We start from the raw sequence: 18,835 nt of genomic DNA, 5'->3' as shown, positions 1-18,835 counted from the left end.
AAGTTAAAGTAAAGCATCCACCAGTAGGAGTTACAGAAAAAGAGAACTAAGAAAGGAGAACACTTTATTGAGAGTAGTTCTATGAACAGAAGGATATGAGTTTTCACAATTAAAGGATCAAGTCATAAAAAAATTAATTAAAAACCCTGCAAAATCACTGCGAAACCTCGGAATAACCCAGGGAGGAGAAAAAAAGAAAATCCCTAAAAGCTTCTAGGAAGAGAACAAAAAAGGTAGAGGGGTCTCATAAAAAGAAACAAGAATCAGAAGGGCACCTGAGTTGTCAACAGTAACAGCGAACACCAGAACATAAATAAAACAATACTTTGAGAATGTGGAGGGAAAAATATTTCCATATTAATTCTATACCTGGCCAAACTATCAGACAAATAGAGTCTTTTTAAAAGTTTGCCTCTTTATTTCCCTTTCTATGAAGGAATTTAAAGATATGTTCAATCAAAACCTGGGAGAATAAATATGATGAAGACATGTGATCTAAAAATAGTAAAGAAGAAAGGAAATTCCCCAAGATGAAACTAAAGGAAGGCATGAGACAACAGCTATCAAGCAGGCCTATATAAAACAACAGAGTCTGGATTGGAGCAGGAGTATGGTAAACTATAGAAATGATTTTTCAAGGAACAACAACAAAAAAAATTGGCAGATGCCCTGGTATGTTTGAAGCTGAGTAGATTTCTAGTTCTGTTAAGATTTTAGAGACATATTAATGATATTTACATGGGAAATTAAGCAAAAGCAAAAAGCAATTATAACCCTAAAAGTTGTTTTTTACAAAAACAAAAAAAAATCACTATATGCTGTGATTCTGCCGCAAACAATATTTATGTATCTATAACAAAATAAACATTCAATATTTATCTAACCAAAATATGGGCTAAACTTTATTTTTGGAAGAGTGGTGAAAGAAGTGGTTTGAAACACCTAAATTCTCATTTTCTGCAGTAAGAAGTTCATGGATAATATCTGAGGGGAAAAAAAAGATACAGCAGTATGAATACCATATACCAAAAGAGACAGCTACCCAATTTAAACGTGGTTGTCTGTACAAAAAAGAAAGAGGGAGTGGAGAGGAAAGGGGCATAAAATTGCTTTTCCTTTTTCCTTCTTAGCTGTGATAGTTAATACTGAGTGTCAACTTGATTGGATTCAAGGATGCAAAGTATTGATCCAGGGGGTGTCTGTGAGGGTGTTGCCAAAGGAGATTAACATTTGAGTCAATGGGGTGGGAAAGGCAGACCCACCCTTAATCTGGGTGGGCACCATCTGATCAGCTGCCAGTGTGGCTAGAATATAATGCAGGCAGAAAAACATGAAAAGACTAGACTGGCCTAGCCTCCCAGCCTACATCTTTCTCCTGTGCTGGATGCTTCCTGCCTTTGAACATCAGACTCCATGTTCTTCAGTTTTGGGACTCGGACTGGCTTTCCTTGCTCCTCAGCATGCAGATGGCCTATTGTGGGACCTTGTGATTGTGTGAGTTAATACTTAATAAACTCCCCTTTATATATCTGTATATTTATATCTATCCTATTTAGTGCTGGCCCTTTAGAGAACCCTGACAAATATGTTAGCCTTGTAGAACAACTGATTTTTTTAAATTATTGCCTTGTAAAATTAAATTGAAAAAACAAAGTCAGGCTGGGTGCAGTGGTTCATGCCTATAATACCTGCACTTTGGGAGGCCGAGGTGGGTGGATCTTGAGGTCAGGAGTTTGAGACCAGCCTGGCTAACATATAGTGAAACCCCATCCCTACTAAAAATACAAAACTTAGCTGGGCGTAGGTGGCGCACCCCTGTAGTCCCAGCTACTCGGGAAGCGGAGGCAGGAGAATCACTCAAACCAGGGAGTGCTGACTAACAAAACTTTACACAATCATGGATATGGTCTATATTTGCTCCATCCAGGATGGTAGATACTAACTAGTCATGTGACTATTGCACACTTAAAATACTGTTAGTGCAACTATGGAGTCAAATATTTTATTTTTTATTAATTTCAGTTTAAATAGTCGTAGATGGGCAGGAATTACCACTTTGAATAATGTAGTCCTAGAGTTATATCACAATCTGAGGTAGTCTGCAAAGGAGGACTGAAAATAGATTCCATCTCTACCCTGTTCAACCCTATTAATGTAAAAGAATTATCATAGATAGTGATTATGAGATATCATATTATTTTAAAATGTATTTTCTTAATCCTGAACACCTTCATCTTCCAATTTATGTATCAGAGAGTAGGATCTTATATATCACGGGAGAAAACCTTTATGGCTAATGCAAAGTTGGGTAAAAAATGAACCAACCCTTCTCCTGTAAAAAAAAAAAAAAAAAAAATTCCAGAGAATCTCTTCAAGTGCTCAGCCTGCTTCAATGATCACAGAAGGGTCAGAAAGCCCCGGGGGATCTTTCCAGGCATAAAACAAGTTCAACAACTCTGCTCTAATTCTTTCACTAAAGTTGCTGGATACATGTAAGTCAAGAGCCCAGCTTCACCATAATGCAGTTTTTACATTACTACAAACTGTTCCAAATAACCAGACACAAAAGAAAAATATGCAATTTTAGACAAGGGCTGCATTAATTTATAATTATGCTACGTACTTTCTCCCCTCCCCACTTTCTAATATTTGAATACTTGTCTAAAAATAAATTCTCTTCCAGCTAGAGATCGAGTTTTTTTGTAATATAAAGAAAAACTTGAAGAGCTCATTTTATTCTTAAGGATATCATAACATCTTCTTAATTAGCTCATCATCTTTCAGTAATACTGATTTCATTTCTATGACATTTTCATTAGCACATTTCCCCGTAACTTCTTTCTCCTTGTCTTCCCTACTGATTTGTTCATCGCAGTTCATTGACCTTGCTAATAATTCTTCCGTTCTCTTACACATGTCCCTTTTCCCTTAGAATCCTGGTAACATTTTTATTCCTGATACTTATCAAACCTAAACAGTATTTTGGAAATGCACTATCTGCTGTAGGAAAAAAGCATATACATAGTGATTATTAGTTTCCAAATGCACTCTGATTTCTCCCAGCTTTCTCACCTAGCTCTGAGAAGACCCACAAGGTCATAGATAAGAAAATATGTAGATAGATGGTCCAATGCAGTTAGTTACCATCATAAATAAGTCAGGCATAAACATCACTGACAGTCATCTTCAGTATAAAAAAGTGTGATTTATGTATATCCCAAGGCCAAATGATTTATATGTGTTCCACAGGCAGAGCATGTAGACACTGTTCATACCCACACAACTGTGGTAGTCAGCTTGCTTAAAAATATACATAGTAACTCAGGGTCAAAGCTACCACAGACAAAACTTCAAAAATATTTTAAGAAGAAAGGGCATCTGATCAACCTAGAAGATCTGCTTGTTTACTATCTGCATATGATGGTAGCAATGACTGAAGCAACAACAGCAGTTGGTCAAAGCCTTCTAACAAGATGATTTTTAAAAAATGAAAATACAAATAAAATATATACATATATGTCAATATATATATTTTCACATCTGCCATCGATAAACTATTTTTAAAATTTAAAAGAATTAGTTATCTGAATTGGAGTTCAACAAGGTGAAACTTGGAATACAAAAGTAACATATCAAGGTAGTTTGAATCAGTAGTGTGACCTTAGTCATATTACTTCAGCTTTCTGTACATAACAGTAATTCTGAATCAGGGTTGTTGTAAGAATTAGACGAGTTAATATATGTCAACTGCTTAGAACAACTGGCATATAGTAAATCTTATACTTAGTGATTATTATTCTAGGTTAAGAAAGGATTTTCTATTTTTTTATTTAATAAATATTTAAAATTTTTATTCTCTATTATTTAAATTATTTTACCTATTAAAACACTAGGGCAACAGAAATCCAGTTAAAACATAAAACATAGCTCTTTTATATATAAAAGGTCTCTTAAACAATTAGGCTTGAAGGGCAAAATTAGTTCTGACCAGACCAGCATTAAAATAGAATTTTGCATGCAAATGTGCTAACATTTTAATGGTATTTATAAGTGACTGCTATTGCTTTGTTTTCTTACCCATTCATTTTAGAAAATATAGATAAGAAAAACAGAAAGTAAAACACACCTTGGAATCTCACCACACTACTGTGACCATTTTATTTTTTAACACTCTGTTACCACTACATACCCCAAACTTGCATTTTTTCATACACACAGAGAGATGGAGATATAACTGTTTTTTTAAACACGGTTCCTTCTATACCCAATGCTTCATACTATACTTTTTTCATTTAGGAAGGTAACATGCATGGAATTGAACATTTTAAGACCATGGTTTTAGCAGTCAAATGTGTCCCCTCCCCCCACCGTTTTTGCACATAAACTCTTATTTGAAACTTCTGTATTAAAAGAATAGAGACAAAACATTCTGGTTGAAGCAGAACAGAAATGTGCTCAGCTTTCCCCTTCCCTGGTGGTCCTCAAAAGGAGTGCCAAGGAAATCAAAGGAACTTCTGAATACAGTTAACAATGTAATCCCAGCACTTTGGGAGGCTGAGGCGGGCGGATCACCTAAGGTTGAGAGTTCGAGACCTGCTTGACCAACATGGAGAAACTCCGTCTCTACTAAAAATACAAAATTAGCCAGGTATGGTGGTGCATGCCTGCAATCCCAGCTACTCAGGGGCTGAGACAGGAGAATCGCTTGAACCCAGGAGGCAGAAGTTGCATTGACCCGAGATCGTGCCAATGCACTCCAGCCTGGGCAAAAAGAATAAACTCTGTCTCAAAAAAAAAAAGAACTTCCTTTGTTCAGCACCATAAGACAGGGTAAAACAAACAACAATAAAAAAACTTTCTTTGCTTAAATTGGCTACACAGTATACACGCCATTACACTGATGTTCATAATTTAATCACCTAATGATGAACATTTCTTTCTAATTCTGTAAGTGCTATAATAAATATATTTGTGCATATCCATTCTAATTTACATGCTTTTGATATAGATTACAAATTATTACCTAGAAATTTGTATCAGTATATAAATTTCTGTCCATTTCTCTTCAACCTTGCTAGTATTAGGTATTATCATTAAAACAGGCCAGGTTACGTGGGTTATGCAACATCTTAGGAGGCTGAGGTAGGATGACTGCCTGAGGCCAGGAGTTCAAGACCAGCCTGGGAATCACAGCAAGATCCCATCTCTACAAAAAATACAAAATCAGGTGGAAGTGGTGTCACAGGCCTGTAGCCCCAGCTGCTCTGGAGGGTGAGGGAGGAGGATCTCCTGAGTCCCAGAGTCCAAGGCTGCAATGAACTATGAGTATGCCACTGAACTCTAGCTCCCACCTCAAAAAATAAATAAATAAATCAGATAATAACATTGCCAAACTTTCATCTACTAAATGTCATTTTCAAATTTCAATTCTTTAATTTCTATATTTATATCTTCATGAATGTCCATATTCCTGTCCTTTGCCCATTTTCGATAAGGATGCCTGTTTTTTCTTACTAATTCTCAGGAGTTCTGTACACTGCAAGGATTTTACTCTTTTGTCTGTGCATTATAAATCATTTTCTTACTTTGCAATTGGCCTTTCAATTACCTAAGAAGTTTCTACAAGCTATTGAAGTCTAATAATAAAAATACAGTTAAAATGACAAAGATCCTTAGTCATGCACAGTATCCAAAAAATTACCTGGTTTACCATACACACATATTTAATTTATACATAATTTACTCACTTTAGTTAAATATTTTAGACCCCAACGTGTAAGTAATCTGTCTTTATGACATTAAAATATATTTTGAATAAAATATTTCACTCATTAAATGGCCATCATTACTTTTATAAATAATAGGTTATCTAAATATAAAAATGACTTTAAATGTCAACATCAGTGAATGATAAATGATATTGGATTCTAAGAGGAAATGAATGGCAAGAAGAAATTAATTTTTTATACAGGCAGTTGTAACACGACACAGCTGGCAAGTATAGAGAGAAAAAAGTAGTTAAAAATAAATAGTGAAGGTAAACAAATTTTAAAATCACAAATAATTATTCTTATCTATATTTTAACAATAAACTATTATACAAATAATAAAATTAAACCAGCTAATCCCAAATTATTTTGGAATATGCTCATTGTTAAGTATATGTTCTGTTTAACACTGTTCTGTTTAACACTGAAAAATCTAAACAAAATGATAATAAAATGTTAACAGATTTACATCCCTCTTTTAGTCGAACTTTATGCTTTATGAATAAAATGTAGTCACAGGACTTCAATTACATAATAGGTTAAATTTTACTGCAATGAACTTCAATTGTTTCTGGGTTTTAACATTGTGGGGTCTTATAACATGAAACACGTCTTAAAAACATGGGTCTTGAATTAGGTGTTTATTTTAATATTCTGTTATTGTATGGTTTGATCAGTATTATACATTTTAGCTAAAACTATTCTAATTATGACTAAAAAAGTTAAATGGATAACAAAAGGACTTAATTTTACAGCATAAAAGAGTTCAAAACAATATTTCAACAATAAGGCTTTTCCAATAATGAAACCTTTTTTCCTCAGTTTACTATTGTATATAAAAAAGACAGTCTCTTCAAAAGCGTGTAAAAGAAGACAAGCTCATCAAAAAGGCACAAGGGAATAAATTAAGGACAAAAGACTACTGCTGCTTCCGATGAATGCCACCAACACTAAGGGGATGCTAGGCATATAAACCCAGAAGGGTCAGCCTTAGATAATGTGCTAAGACTAATTTTTGTGAGATATGAACCCGGCCATGTGCAGATTATCAATTCTGATTTCAGTACAAGTATGAGCTTCTTACCATTAGAAATTCTACCATCATTATTCTCTATCATCATCACCAAATGTCAAACCTCTCAACCTGAAAACATTTTATCATTTTAGAAGTCAGGTCTATATTTCAACTTTCAGGCTATCTCATAGAAATAACATGTGGATGTGCGGGGGTGTTACATATTTTTGTTGGTACTGTGTTATATTGGTCAACCGAGAAACTATACATATAGATACAGTTCAATTTTGTCATCATCAAGGTTCAATTTTTTTTATTCTTCCTTTCACTCCATCTTATCTATATATATAAAATACAACATATATAAATCACAATATTTATATATCAGAACAATAAAATTAAAATTATAACCATGTAAAAATGTTCTATGGACAAACTTTTCCTTTTTTTTTTTTTTGAGAGGGAGTCTGGTTCTGTCGCCCAGGCTGGACTGCAGTGGCGCGATCTCGGCTCACTGCAAGCTCTGCCTCCCAGGTTCACGCCATTCTCCTGCCTCAGCCTCCCAAGTAGCTGGGACTACAGGCGCCTGCCACCACGCCTGGCTAACTTTTTGTATTTTTAGTAGAGACGGGGTTTCACGGTGTTAGCCAGGATGGTCTCAATCTCCTGACCTTATGATCCACCCACCTCGGCCTCCCAAAGTGCTGGGATTACAGGCATGAACCACTGCGCCCGGTCTTTCTTTTCTTTTTAAGAAACAAAGTTTCACTCTGTCACCCAGGTTGGAGTGCAGTGGCTCATTTGTAGCTCATGCAGCCTCAAACTCCTGGGATGAAGTGAACTTCCTACCTTAGCTTCCCCCAAGTAGCTGGGACCACAGGTGCATGCCCCCTTACCTGGCTTGGACAAACATTTTTAAGAAAAATAAAGTTGGCCGGGCGTGGTGGCTCACGCCTGTAATCCCAGCACTTTGAGAGGCTGAGGCGGGCGGATCACGAGGTCAGGAGATCGAGACCATCCTTGCTAATATGGTGAAACCCTGTCTCTACTAAAAATACAAAAAATTAGCTGGGTCGTGATGGCGGGCGCCTGTAGTCCCAGCTACTTGGGAGGCTGAAGCAGGAGAATAGTGTGAACCCGGGCGGTGGAGCTTGCAGTGAGCCAAGATCACACCACTGCACTCCAGCCTGGGCGACAGAGCGAGACACCGTCTTAAAAAAAAAAAGAAAAAGAAAAAGCAAGTTATCTGAAATAGAATTACAGGCAAGGTAAAATGCTCATTAAACGATTAAAGGGGAGTTTTGTCCACAAACACTATTTTCATCATACCTGGTTAAGGAATCTACATGAAGGATATTCCAAAGTTTATCAATTAAAACCATATACTACCTGGTTTTTCCTTACTTTACTACCCCTCTACACCTCCTTAATCACTGTCCTTAGTGTATTCCCAATAGAGACTTACTAGAGCACTTCCTAACACCACCAAACATGTGTCTCTGCCACCAAGCCTTTGCTAAATTCTTCTCTTCACTTATCACTGTTATATACTGAGAAAGATAAAAGCAGCCCTTCACAGTCAGGAGCTGTCTTGGCACTATCTGTTAGGCCAAGAGTGTTCTGTTGAACATAAACAATTTCAGAGAACGCTAACATCAGACAAGAACATTCTGTGACCTTATCTGAACAGAGACAAAAAACAAGAACACTGTCCAAACCAGAAATGATCAAACGCTCCCCTCTTCTGGCTAATAAAGTTGTTTAACAATTTCTAGTTTTGGCCCTGCTATATTCTTCTTTCTAGGTAAGAATTATTAAGATACCTAACCACAGAATGACTCCTGCTTTCTGATGAACATCCAATCCAAAGCAAATCCCTGCTTCCTTAACCCTCTGCAAATCCCCTAACATAAACTCAAGTCCCATAAGTCCTTTCTAACACCCTCCTATTGAGATGCTATAAGATTCCACATGATGTGCCATGTCTCTCATTGCTGCAAGTTACAAACCTGATTTTGTTTGATTCACATGTGTTTCTAGTGGGGTATGCATGTGTGTGTGTGTGTGTGTGTGTGTAGTATATAATAATTTTTAAATTTTTTTAAATCTTACTCAAAAGACATGGTATCAAAGAAGCTTCCCTTCATTATATAAGCCCAAGCTATTTTTAGTTTGGCTTTAGCTATTTTTTATTTTTTGTTTAGTTTATCTTTAGTTTTTCATGTTTTTACAGTTCTTATTACATGTATTTATTTACATGCTGTTGAGAAAAATGTTTCCATTAAACGCACATATATATTTGCCCTCTACTTCCAAAACGGAAGATAAGCTTTTTGTGGATCCAAACATTTGTGTCTTTCTATCACTATGAAGAAAGTATGTCACTAATCCCTCTTATTTACTGGTACTTTGCAAAGTTCTGTTCTGCAAAGTTTAGAGTGGGAAGAAAAGGATCCCTTGGATCCTTTTCTCTAAATTTTCTATTTCACTACCACTTAAATCTGATGATTCCCGTATCTATAACTAGAACCCAGATCTTGACTTCTCAGACCCACATGAATATATCCAACTGGATGGCCACAGGGCCTGCATACTTACATTTCTAAAACAGATTTCATATCTGGCCCCCCCAAATCTGAGGATCCCTCTCCTTCACTATAATTTTCATGCTTCTGTCTCTCCATTCCACTCAATCAACTCAAGCTAGAAATGTAGTAAGTCATTCATATGCTTGCCTCCTCTCTCACCCTCTACAACCAATAGTTTACCAAATCCTAAGTATTTTCTCCTTAAATCTCTAATGTTCCTGTTTGTGTCCAGTGTTACTGCTTTGGTTAAGGTCTCCTTCACCCTTTTCCTAGAAATGCAGTTCTCTTACCTTCCTTCAATGCATCCTCAATATACAGGCTGAGTATCCCTTATCCAAAATGCTTGGAACCAGAAGTGTTTCAGCTTTTGGATATTTCTGGGATTTTGAAATATTTGCATTATACTTACCAGTTGAGCATCCCTAATCCCCAAAATCCAAAATGCTCCAGTGAGTATTTCCTTTGGACACTAAGTTGGTGCTCAAACACTTTTGAGTCTTGGAAGATTTTGGATTTGAGATTTTCCAGTTAGGGATAACTCAGTCTGCAATACAGCAAGAACCACTTATAGTGAGAATCTGTTCAAACTAGTTGCCCGCTTAAAATCCTTCAAAGGCTCCTAGTGTCAATCAGTTTAAACCCAACCTTTCAAATAAGTTAAAGGCCAACCTTTCCATCCCTCTTACCTCTTCAACCAACTGTTTCACACCGTCCTCTCATCCTTTGCCCATACTCAACTATTTAAAATGTTCTAAAAATGCCAGGCTCTGAATGTAATGCTGTCTCTGTTGAGAATTACTGCCTGACAAAGACCCTTCTCTTACAAGGCTCAACTTAATAATCACCTCTTATATAATATTTTAAACACCCTGATAAATGAAAAACCTTCCCTTTTGGGATTCCAATATACAAATTTTCCCAACAGGATCTACGTCACTTTTATGAACGATTTGTAGCTTTCTCTCCTATTCCAAACCACAAGGTCCTTGAAGATAGAGACCATGACTGAATTCATTTTTATATCCTAAATTTCTAACACAATGCCTGGCACAAAACAAAATGGAACGGGTAAGTTAAATAACTGATTTGCTAATTCTTAGTAAAACAATTTTATTTTGCCACAAATCTTCACTTAAGAGTACGGTTAAAAGTTTAAAAATGTTTTTATCGGCTGGGCGCAGTGGCTTATGCCTATAATCCCAGCACTTTGGGAGGCCAAAGTGGGCAGATCACAAGGTCAGGAGATTGAGACCATTTTGGCTAACACAGTGAGACCCCTGTCTCTACTAAAAATACAAAAAGTTAGCCGGGCATGGTGGCGGGCGCCTGTAGTCCCAGCTACTTGGGAGGTTGAGAGGCAGGAGAATGGTGTGAACCCAGGAGGCGGAGCTTGCAGTGAGCCAAGATTGTGCCACTGCACTCCAGCTTGGGTGACAGAGCAAGACTCTGTCTCAAAAAAAAAAAAAAGTTTTTATCAAGAACTGGTATAGTTTAATGATACCTTTAGAGATAAATATTCTCTGCTCAATGCTATAAGAAAAAGTAAACTTTCCAAGATGATCGGTTTATGGCTTTTGGAATTATTATTTGTACTGACGCTCACAAAATTAAGGCTCTTAACTTTTTTTTTTTGGAGACAGTCTCACTCTGTCATCCAGGATGGAGTGCAGTGATACAATCTCAGTTCACCGCAACCTCCGCCTCCCAGGTCAAAGGGATTCTTGTGCCTCAGTCTCCCAAGTAGCTGGGACTACAGGTGCATGCCACCATACCTGGCTAGTTTTTGTATTTTTGTAGAGACAGGGTTTCACCATCTTGGCCAGGCTGGTCTTGAACTCCTGGCCTCAAGCAATTCACTCACCTCGGCCTCCCAAAGTGTTGGGATTACAGGCTTGAGCCACAGCCCCCAGCCAAAGCTCTTAACTTTAAAATCCTGAAACAAACAAATTAAACAGTGGCCTTTTATTCAACAATAAAATCTTGTTTTGTTTGTTTGTTTTGTTTTTTTGAGAAAGGGTCTTGTTCTGCCACCAAGGCTGGAATGCAGTGGTGTGATCATAGCTCACTGCAGTCTTGAACTCCTGAGCTAAAGTGATCTCCTGCCTCAGCCTCCCAAGTAGCTCAGACTACAGGTCCACTCCACCATGTCCAGCTAATTTTTATTTTTTATTTTGGTAGAAACAGGGTCTGGCTATGTTGCACAGGCTGGTCCTGAACTCGCCTCATGTGATCTTCCCACCTCAATCTTCCTAAGTGCTGGGATTACATGAGTCACCATGCCGGGCCCCAACAGTAAAACTAATCTTAATAATACTAATAAAAACACATCATTTCAGGGACTTTTAAAAGTTAAAGAAAATATTTTAAAGCTTTAAAAATAAGATGAAAGAAAACAGTTTAATAATCTCAGAATAAGAAAATAATTCTGAAACAAAATACAAAAGGCAAAAATCATGTGCGAAGGCTGATAAATTCAACTATATTAAAATAAACAACTCAAGAGATACCATGAGATTCTTGGGAGCATAAAAAAGTATTAATTCAAAGTTGTCTGAAATAAATTGAGGACGCACAGTGTAACCTCCAGTGTCACCACTAAAAAAAAATTTGAGAAAAGTAAAAATATAAAACTAATTGAGAAGAAAAACATAGTAGTAAAAAATACTTTATCAGGCCAGACACAATGGCTTGTGCCTACAATCCCACAACTTTGGGAGGCCGAGGTGGGAGGACCGCTTGAGCACAGGAGTTCAAAACCAGCCTAGGCACCATAGGGAGATCCCGTCTCTACCAACAAAATTTTTTTTAATTATCCAGATGTGGTGGTGCATGCCTGTGATCGCAGCTACTCAGGAGGCTGAGGTGGAAGGATCGCTTGAGCCTGGGAAGTTAAGGCTGAAATGAGCCATGATCATGCCACTGCATTCCAGCCTGGGTGACAGAGTGAGACCCTGTTAAAAACAAAAACAAAAACAAACAAACAAAACACACACACACAACAAAAACTTAATCCAAAAGCAAGCAAGAAGGAATAATGACAAAGAACAGAAAAAACAACTCGAAAACAAATAGCAAGGTTGCAGACCTAAACCAAGTAATATTAATTGTTATATAAGATGTAAACGAGGTCAGGCACAGTGGCTCATGCCTGTAATCCCAGCACTTTGGGAGGCCAATGGGGGCAGATCACCTGAGGTCAGGAGTTCAAGACCAGCCTGACAAACATGGAGAAATCCCGTCACTATTAAAAATACAAAATTAGCCGGGTGTGGTGATGCATGCCTGTAATCCCATCTACTCGGGAGGCTGAGGCAGGAGAATCACTTGAACCCGAAGGCGGAGGTTACAGTGAGCTGAGATCGCGCCATTGAACTCCAGCCTGGGCAACAAGAGCAAAACTCCGTCTCAAAAAAAAAAAAAAGATGTGAACGAATTAAAGACTCCAATTAAAAGACTAAAATTTTCAAAATAAATAATGAAATCTCATATATACGACGTTTACAAGAGGCACACTAAACATAAGGTAACAGAAAAGTTAAATTCAAAAGGATAATAAAATTATACCAGGTGAAACACTCATCCAAAGACAGTCAGTATAACCCTATTATCAGATGAAATGGACTTTAAAGCAAGAATATTAAGAGAATATAGGACATTTAACAATGAAGTATTAATTAAACAGGAAAATATAACAATCCTAATGTGGATGCACCTAATAACATAGCTTAAAAACAGATAAGCGGATGTTGATGGAACTAAAGATACATAATCATTGTTGAGAATTTTAAACACATTTCTCTTAGAAATAGACAGAAAAAGCAAACAAAAAAATTAGTAAGGATATAGATTTGAATATGACTAATTAGCTTAACCTAATAAATATATGTAAAATGCTACGCCTGCAAACTGCAGAATATACATTATTTTCAAATGCACATACTATGACCACATTCTGAGCCACATACCAGATCTCAACAAATCCTGAATGGATTAAAATAATACAGAATATATTATCTAATCATTATGGAATTAAATGTAGCTCAATTACAGAAAAGTGACTACCAAAACTCCAAATATTTAGAAACTCAGCAACATACTTTCAAAATGGCCCATGAGCCAAAGAAGAAATTACAATGAAAATTAAAATGTATTTTTCACTGAACGTTAATGAAAACACAACATATCAAACTATGAGAAATGTGGTTAAAGTAGTCTCAGATGGAAATGAATAGCTTTAAATACATTTACAGAAAAGAAGGGTTTAAAATCAATAACCTAAAATTTCATTTCACTGGCTGGGCATGGTGGCTCATGCCTGTAATCCTAGCACTTTGGGAGGCCGAGGCAGGTGGATCACTTGAAGCCAGGAATTCGTGACCAGCTGGGCCAACATGGTGAAATTCCATCTCTACTAAAAATACAAAAATTAGCCAGACATGGTGGCGCAGGGCCTGTAATCCCAGCTACTCAGGCTGAGGCATGAGAACTGCCTGAGACTGGGAGGTGGAGGCTGCAGCAAGCCTAGATCATGCCACTGCACTCTACCCTGGGCAAGAGACTCTGTCTCAAAAAAAAAAAAAAAAAAAAAAAACAAGTAAAATAAAAATAAAATAAAATTTCAGACAGCTAAGAAAGCACAAAGTAGTGGGACTAGGCATGGTGGCTCAGGCCTGTAATCCCAGCACTTTGGGAGGCCAAGGCGGGCAGATTGCTTGAGGTCAAGAGATTGAGACAAGCCTGGTCAACATGGCACAACCCTGGCTCTACTAAAATTACAAAAATTAGCCAGCCATAGTGGTGTACACCTATAATCAATCCCAGCTTCTCAGGAAGCTGAGGCAGAAGAATCACTTAAACCAAGAGGTGGAGGTTGCAGTAAGCCGAGACTGTACCACTGCACTACTCCGACAGAGACATGCTGTCTCACAAAAATAAAAATAAAAAAAGAATAAATTAATCACCAGGAAATTGGATGGAAGGAAATATTCAAGAGCAGAAATCAAGAAATAGAAAGCAGAAATAAAATACAAAAAAAAAAATCAACAAAGTCAAAAATAAAATAAATATATCCCTAGCAAGATTAATCAAAACAGAAAAAACACAAATTTCCAATATAAGGAAAGAAGGCAGGAACATGACTGCAGATCATATAGAAAGTATGAAGAAAATGTGAGGCCATTATGGACTCTTTGATGGTGACAGACTTGAAAATTCATATGAAATACACAAATTCCCTGAAAAACACAACTTGCAAAGGTTGACATGGGAAGAAAAGAAAATCTAGGTAGTGGCTGGGCACAGTGGATCATGACTATAATCCCAGCACTTCGGGAGGCCAAGGCAGCTGGATCACCTGAGGTCAGAAGTTTGAGACCAGTCTGGCCAACATGGGGAAACCCCATCTCTACTAAAAATACAAAAAAGTTAGCCGGGCATGGTGGCAGGCACCTGTAAGCTCAGCTACTCGAGAGGCTGAGGCAGGAGAATCCCCTGAACCTGGGAGGTGGAGGTTGCAGTGAGTTGAGATCCTGCCATTGTACTTCAACCTGGGTAACAGAGTAGACTCTGTCTCAGAAAAAAAAAAAAAAAAAAAAATCTAGGTAGTCCTCCCATATGTAGTTTAAAAATCAAATCAATTAAACTTTCTACAAAGAAAACTACAGGCCACGTGGCTGCACTGGTAGACTCTTCCAAACATACAAGGTAAAAAAAAAATACAAGTCTTAAGAAAACTCTTCCAAGGAATAGAAAAAAGATGAAAGGCTTCTCAACAAATCTTATAAATTAGGCTTTATATCTGGATATCAAAACAATTTACCACATTAACAGAATAAAGCCAAATACCATAAGGTCATCTCCATCCATGCAGAAAAGGCATTTGATAAAACATTTGTTCATAATAAAAACTATCAGCAAACTAGGAATGAAAGGCCATAATTTGACATATTTATAAAAACTCTATAGCTAATATCATGCTTAATGATGAGTTATTAAACATATCCCCCTGAGTTGTGAACAAGAGAAAGATGCCCACTATCATCACTTCTAGTTAATAACCCAGTGAATGAAAAAATTTAAAAAATAGAAGAATATTGATGGCCAGGAATGGTGGCTCATGCCTGTAATCCCAGCACTTTGGGAAGCCGAGGTGGGTGGATCACTTGAGGTCAGGAGATCGAGACCAGCCTGGCCAACGTGGTGAAACCCTGTCTCTACTAAAAATACAAAAATTAACCAAACATGGTGGTAGGCACCTGTAATCCCAGCTATTCAGAAGGCTGGAGCAGGAGATCACTTGAACCCAGGAGGCAGAGGTGGCAGTGAGCCAAGATGGCACCACTGCACTCCACCCGGGGGAACAGAGCAAGACTCCACCTTAAAAAAAAAAAAAAGATGAGTCTTGAGATGGGAAAACAAGAAATAAAATTATTATTATTTGAAAATGACATGACTGTATACACAGATAAGTTTTAAATCTACAGGAAAAAGAGGTATATAAAGTATTTATAATAATTTATAAAATGATTGGGTGCAGTGGCTCACACCTATAATCCCAGTACTTTGCGAGGCCAAGGCAGGAGAACTGCTTGAGCCCAGAAGTTCAACAATGCCAGCCTGGGAACAAAGAGAAATAAAAAAAATTTGGCTTGGCATAGTGGTGTGAGCCTGTAGTCCCAGCTACTAAGGAGGCTGAGGCGGGAGGATACCTTGAGCCCAAGAGTTTGAGGTTGCACCACTGCATTCCAGCCTGAGTGATTGAGCAAGATTCTGTCTCCCCATCCCCACCAAAAACAAGTGTAAAAACTACATGAATCAATAAGAAAATTTAGCAAGGTTGCAAGATGCAAGGACGATATTAAAAAATCAATTATTCTTATGTAGAGTAAAAAACAAGTGGAAAATAAAATGTGAAAAAAAAACTATTTAACAAGAGCATCAAAAAATCAAATATATAGGAATAATCTAATTAAAGACTTACAAGACTTCTGTACTAAAAACCGAAAACATCTCTCAAAGAAATTAATGAAGCTTTAAATAAATAAAAGGACAAACATGTTCATGGATTTGTTAAAGTCAAAATAAAAATGTAAAAATGATGAGTCTCTAAATTTAATGTTTTACTTGGGAAAAAAGAACTGCAATTCAGGGTATACTATACATGCTTTGCAACTCAGGGTATACATCTCTTTGTCTGAAGAACAAAGAGAAGGTGAGATGATTTTTAAAAAAAGAAAAGTTAGGTATTGCTCTTTGAGAAAGTTTGTTGACACTAGTAAGTGTGTGGGGAGCTGGCAAGCTCGAATTGGTGAGTGGTGAGCCAGGGTAGTGGGCAAAATTAGTCCCAGAGTTGCAGCAAATTATTTCAGAATCTAAAGGTAAAACTGGTTTCGGATTGCAACAAGCAGTTTCAACTGTCAGGCTTGCAGAGAATTACATTCTTAGAGCAACGTTTTGTATTCTGAGAGCGTTTTCCCCTGGTTTCTCAACTCTATTTTAGTTGAGCATGACAAGAATGACCAATTCTTACAACTAGCTTTCACAGTTTGAGCACCTCAATATGAAGATGTCATTTCTCCCCTAAAACGAACCACAGATGTAAAGCATTCACAGTCAAAACCCCCACAGAGATTTTTTTTTTTTTTTTTTTTTTGGGAGAAATGAACAAGTTGACTATCTAATTTGTAAGAAGAAGAAAAAGACCTAAAATAAAGAGACAATATGGGGAAAAATGAGATTGGAGAACTTAAAACTACCAGATGCTGTCTTACTATACAGTAACAATAATTGGGAGTATAATGCCAGAGCAAGGATAGATAAAAAGGCCAATGAATTAGCAGACTCACTCTATTAGTCTGTTCTCGCACTGCTATAAAGAAATAACCTGAAACTGGGTAATTTATATAGAAAAGAGGTTTAATTGGATCACAGTTCCTGAAGTTGTACAGGAAGCACAGCTGGGGAGGCCTCAGGAAACTTACAATCATGGCAGAAGGCAAAGGGGAAGCAGGTACATCTTACATGGCCAAAGCAGGGGGAAGAGAGCAAAGGGGGAAGTGCTACACACTTTTAAACAACCAGATCTCGTGAGAACTCACCCACTATCACAAGAACAGCAAGTAGAAAATCTGCCCCCATAATCCTATCCACTAGGCCCCTCCCCCAACATTGCAGATTACAATTCAAATGTGAGATTTGGGCAGGGACACAAATCCAAACCATATCACCCACACATATGCAATCACCTGATTTATGACAAAGGTTCCAGTGTAATTCACTGGAGAGAGGATCATATTTTAAATCTAGGGTGTTGGGTCAACTGAATACTCATAAGACAAAACAAACAAGCCTTGACAGCTACTTGACTAGCTGCTCAAAAATTAACTGTGTATGGATCATAGATGTAAATGTAAAGCTAAACCTGTAAAATGTGTGGAAGAAAACACAGGAAAATGTCTTCATGACCATGGGGTAGACAAAGATGTCTTAAACAGGACATAAGAACACTATCTGTAAAAGAAAATATATGATATATAATATAAAATATTAACAAATTGGACTTAATCAAAATTTAAAACTATTCTATTCATCCAAAAAAACTATCAAGAAGGTAAAAAAGGCAAGCCACATACTGAGAAGATATGTGCTGAACAAGTATATAAAAAACTGTATCACATCAAGATATGTACTATCAAGAATATATAAAGAACTCATACAAACCAATAAAAAAGAACAATCAGAGTATAGGCAAAACACACTTAAACAGGAATTCGAACAAACACACCTTAAGTTCCTCCAGTTTACTATATTTAGCTCATATCCCTTTGTTCTGTCATGTTTTTCAATGACTTTCTACTCCTCATCAAACCTAGTATTAAAAACACTCAGGCTTAACAGTTGCTTCAGGTCTTAATTTAACTATGAACGCTTCTGTGTCACATAAAGCTTATATTAAATAAATGTATATGCTTTTCTTTGTTAATCTCTCATTTGTTAGTCCAATTTACAAGCTCTAGCCTGAGAACCTAGAAGAGTAAGACAAAAATACTTTTTTTCCCTCCCCTACAGTTTGTCACTGTGCATTTTTTCTCAAATCCACATTCAGTGATTTCACACTGGTACCTTAAAATTGGCCATGGTGGATGTATTTATACCATGGAAATTAGGAAATGCTACAAATCAGGACTTGATTTGTTTTCTTAATTGTCTAGACACTTAGGAAAGTGATTGAGAAAATGTTAATAATGCAGATAAAATTTAACAGTGTGTCATGTCTATAGCAGTTACATTGTAAATAGCACAAAAATTTAGGTAACATTCCTGCAGTATTCAAAAACTGTTATCTAATTCAGCAAAGAAGTCACTCATAACATTCTCAATGAATAAAGTTCTGACATACATCTTTGTCTTTGTTGTTTTACTTTTGTGTTACTAACTAGTATCAAAAAATATTACTTAACATACAT

General features: G+C 36.9%; 1 protein-coding gene across 1 annotated transcript in view; it reads right to left on the bottom strand.

Annotated features, from left to right (window-relative positions):
* The window catches only part of LIN28B (lin-28 homolog B), a 126,058-nt gene that overhangs the window by 73,523 nt on the left and 33,700 nt on the right, over positions 1-18,835 (bottom strand). The window lies entirely within an intron of this gene.

Source organism: Chlorocebus sabaeus, chromosome 13 (genome assembly GCF_047675955.1).
Source record: "Chlorocebus sabaeus isolate Y175 chromosome 13, mChlSab1.0.hap1, whole genome shotgun sequence".
NCBI lineage: Eukaryota > Metazoa > Chordata > Mammalia > Primates > Cercopithecidae > Chlorocebus > Chlorocebus sabaeus.
The sequence above is the reverse complement of the archived record's forward strand: the minus strand, read 5'-3'. Positions and strand labels throughout refer to the sequence as shown.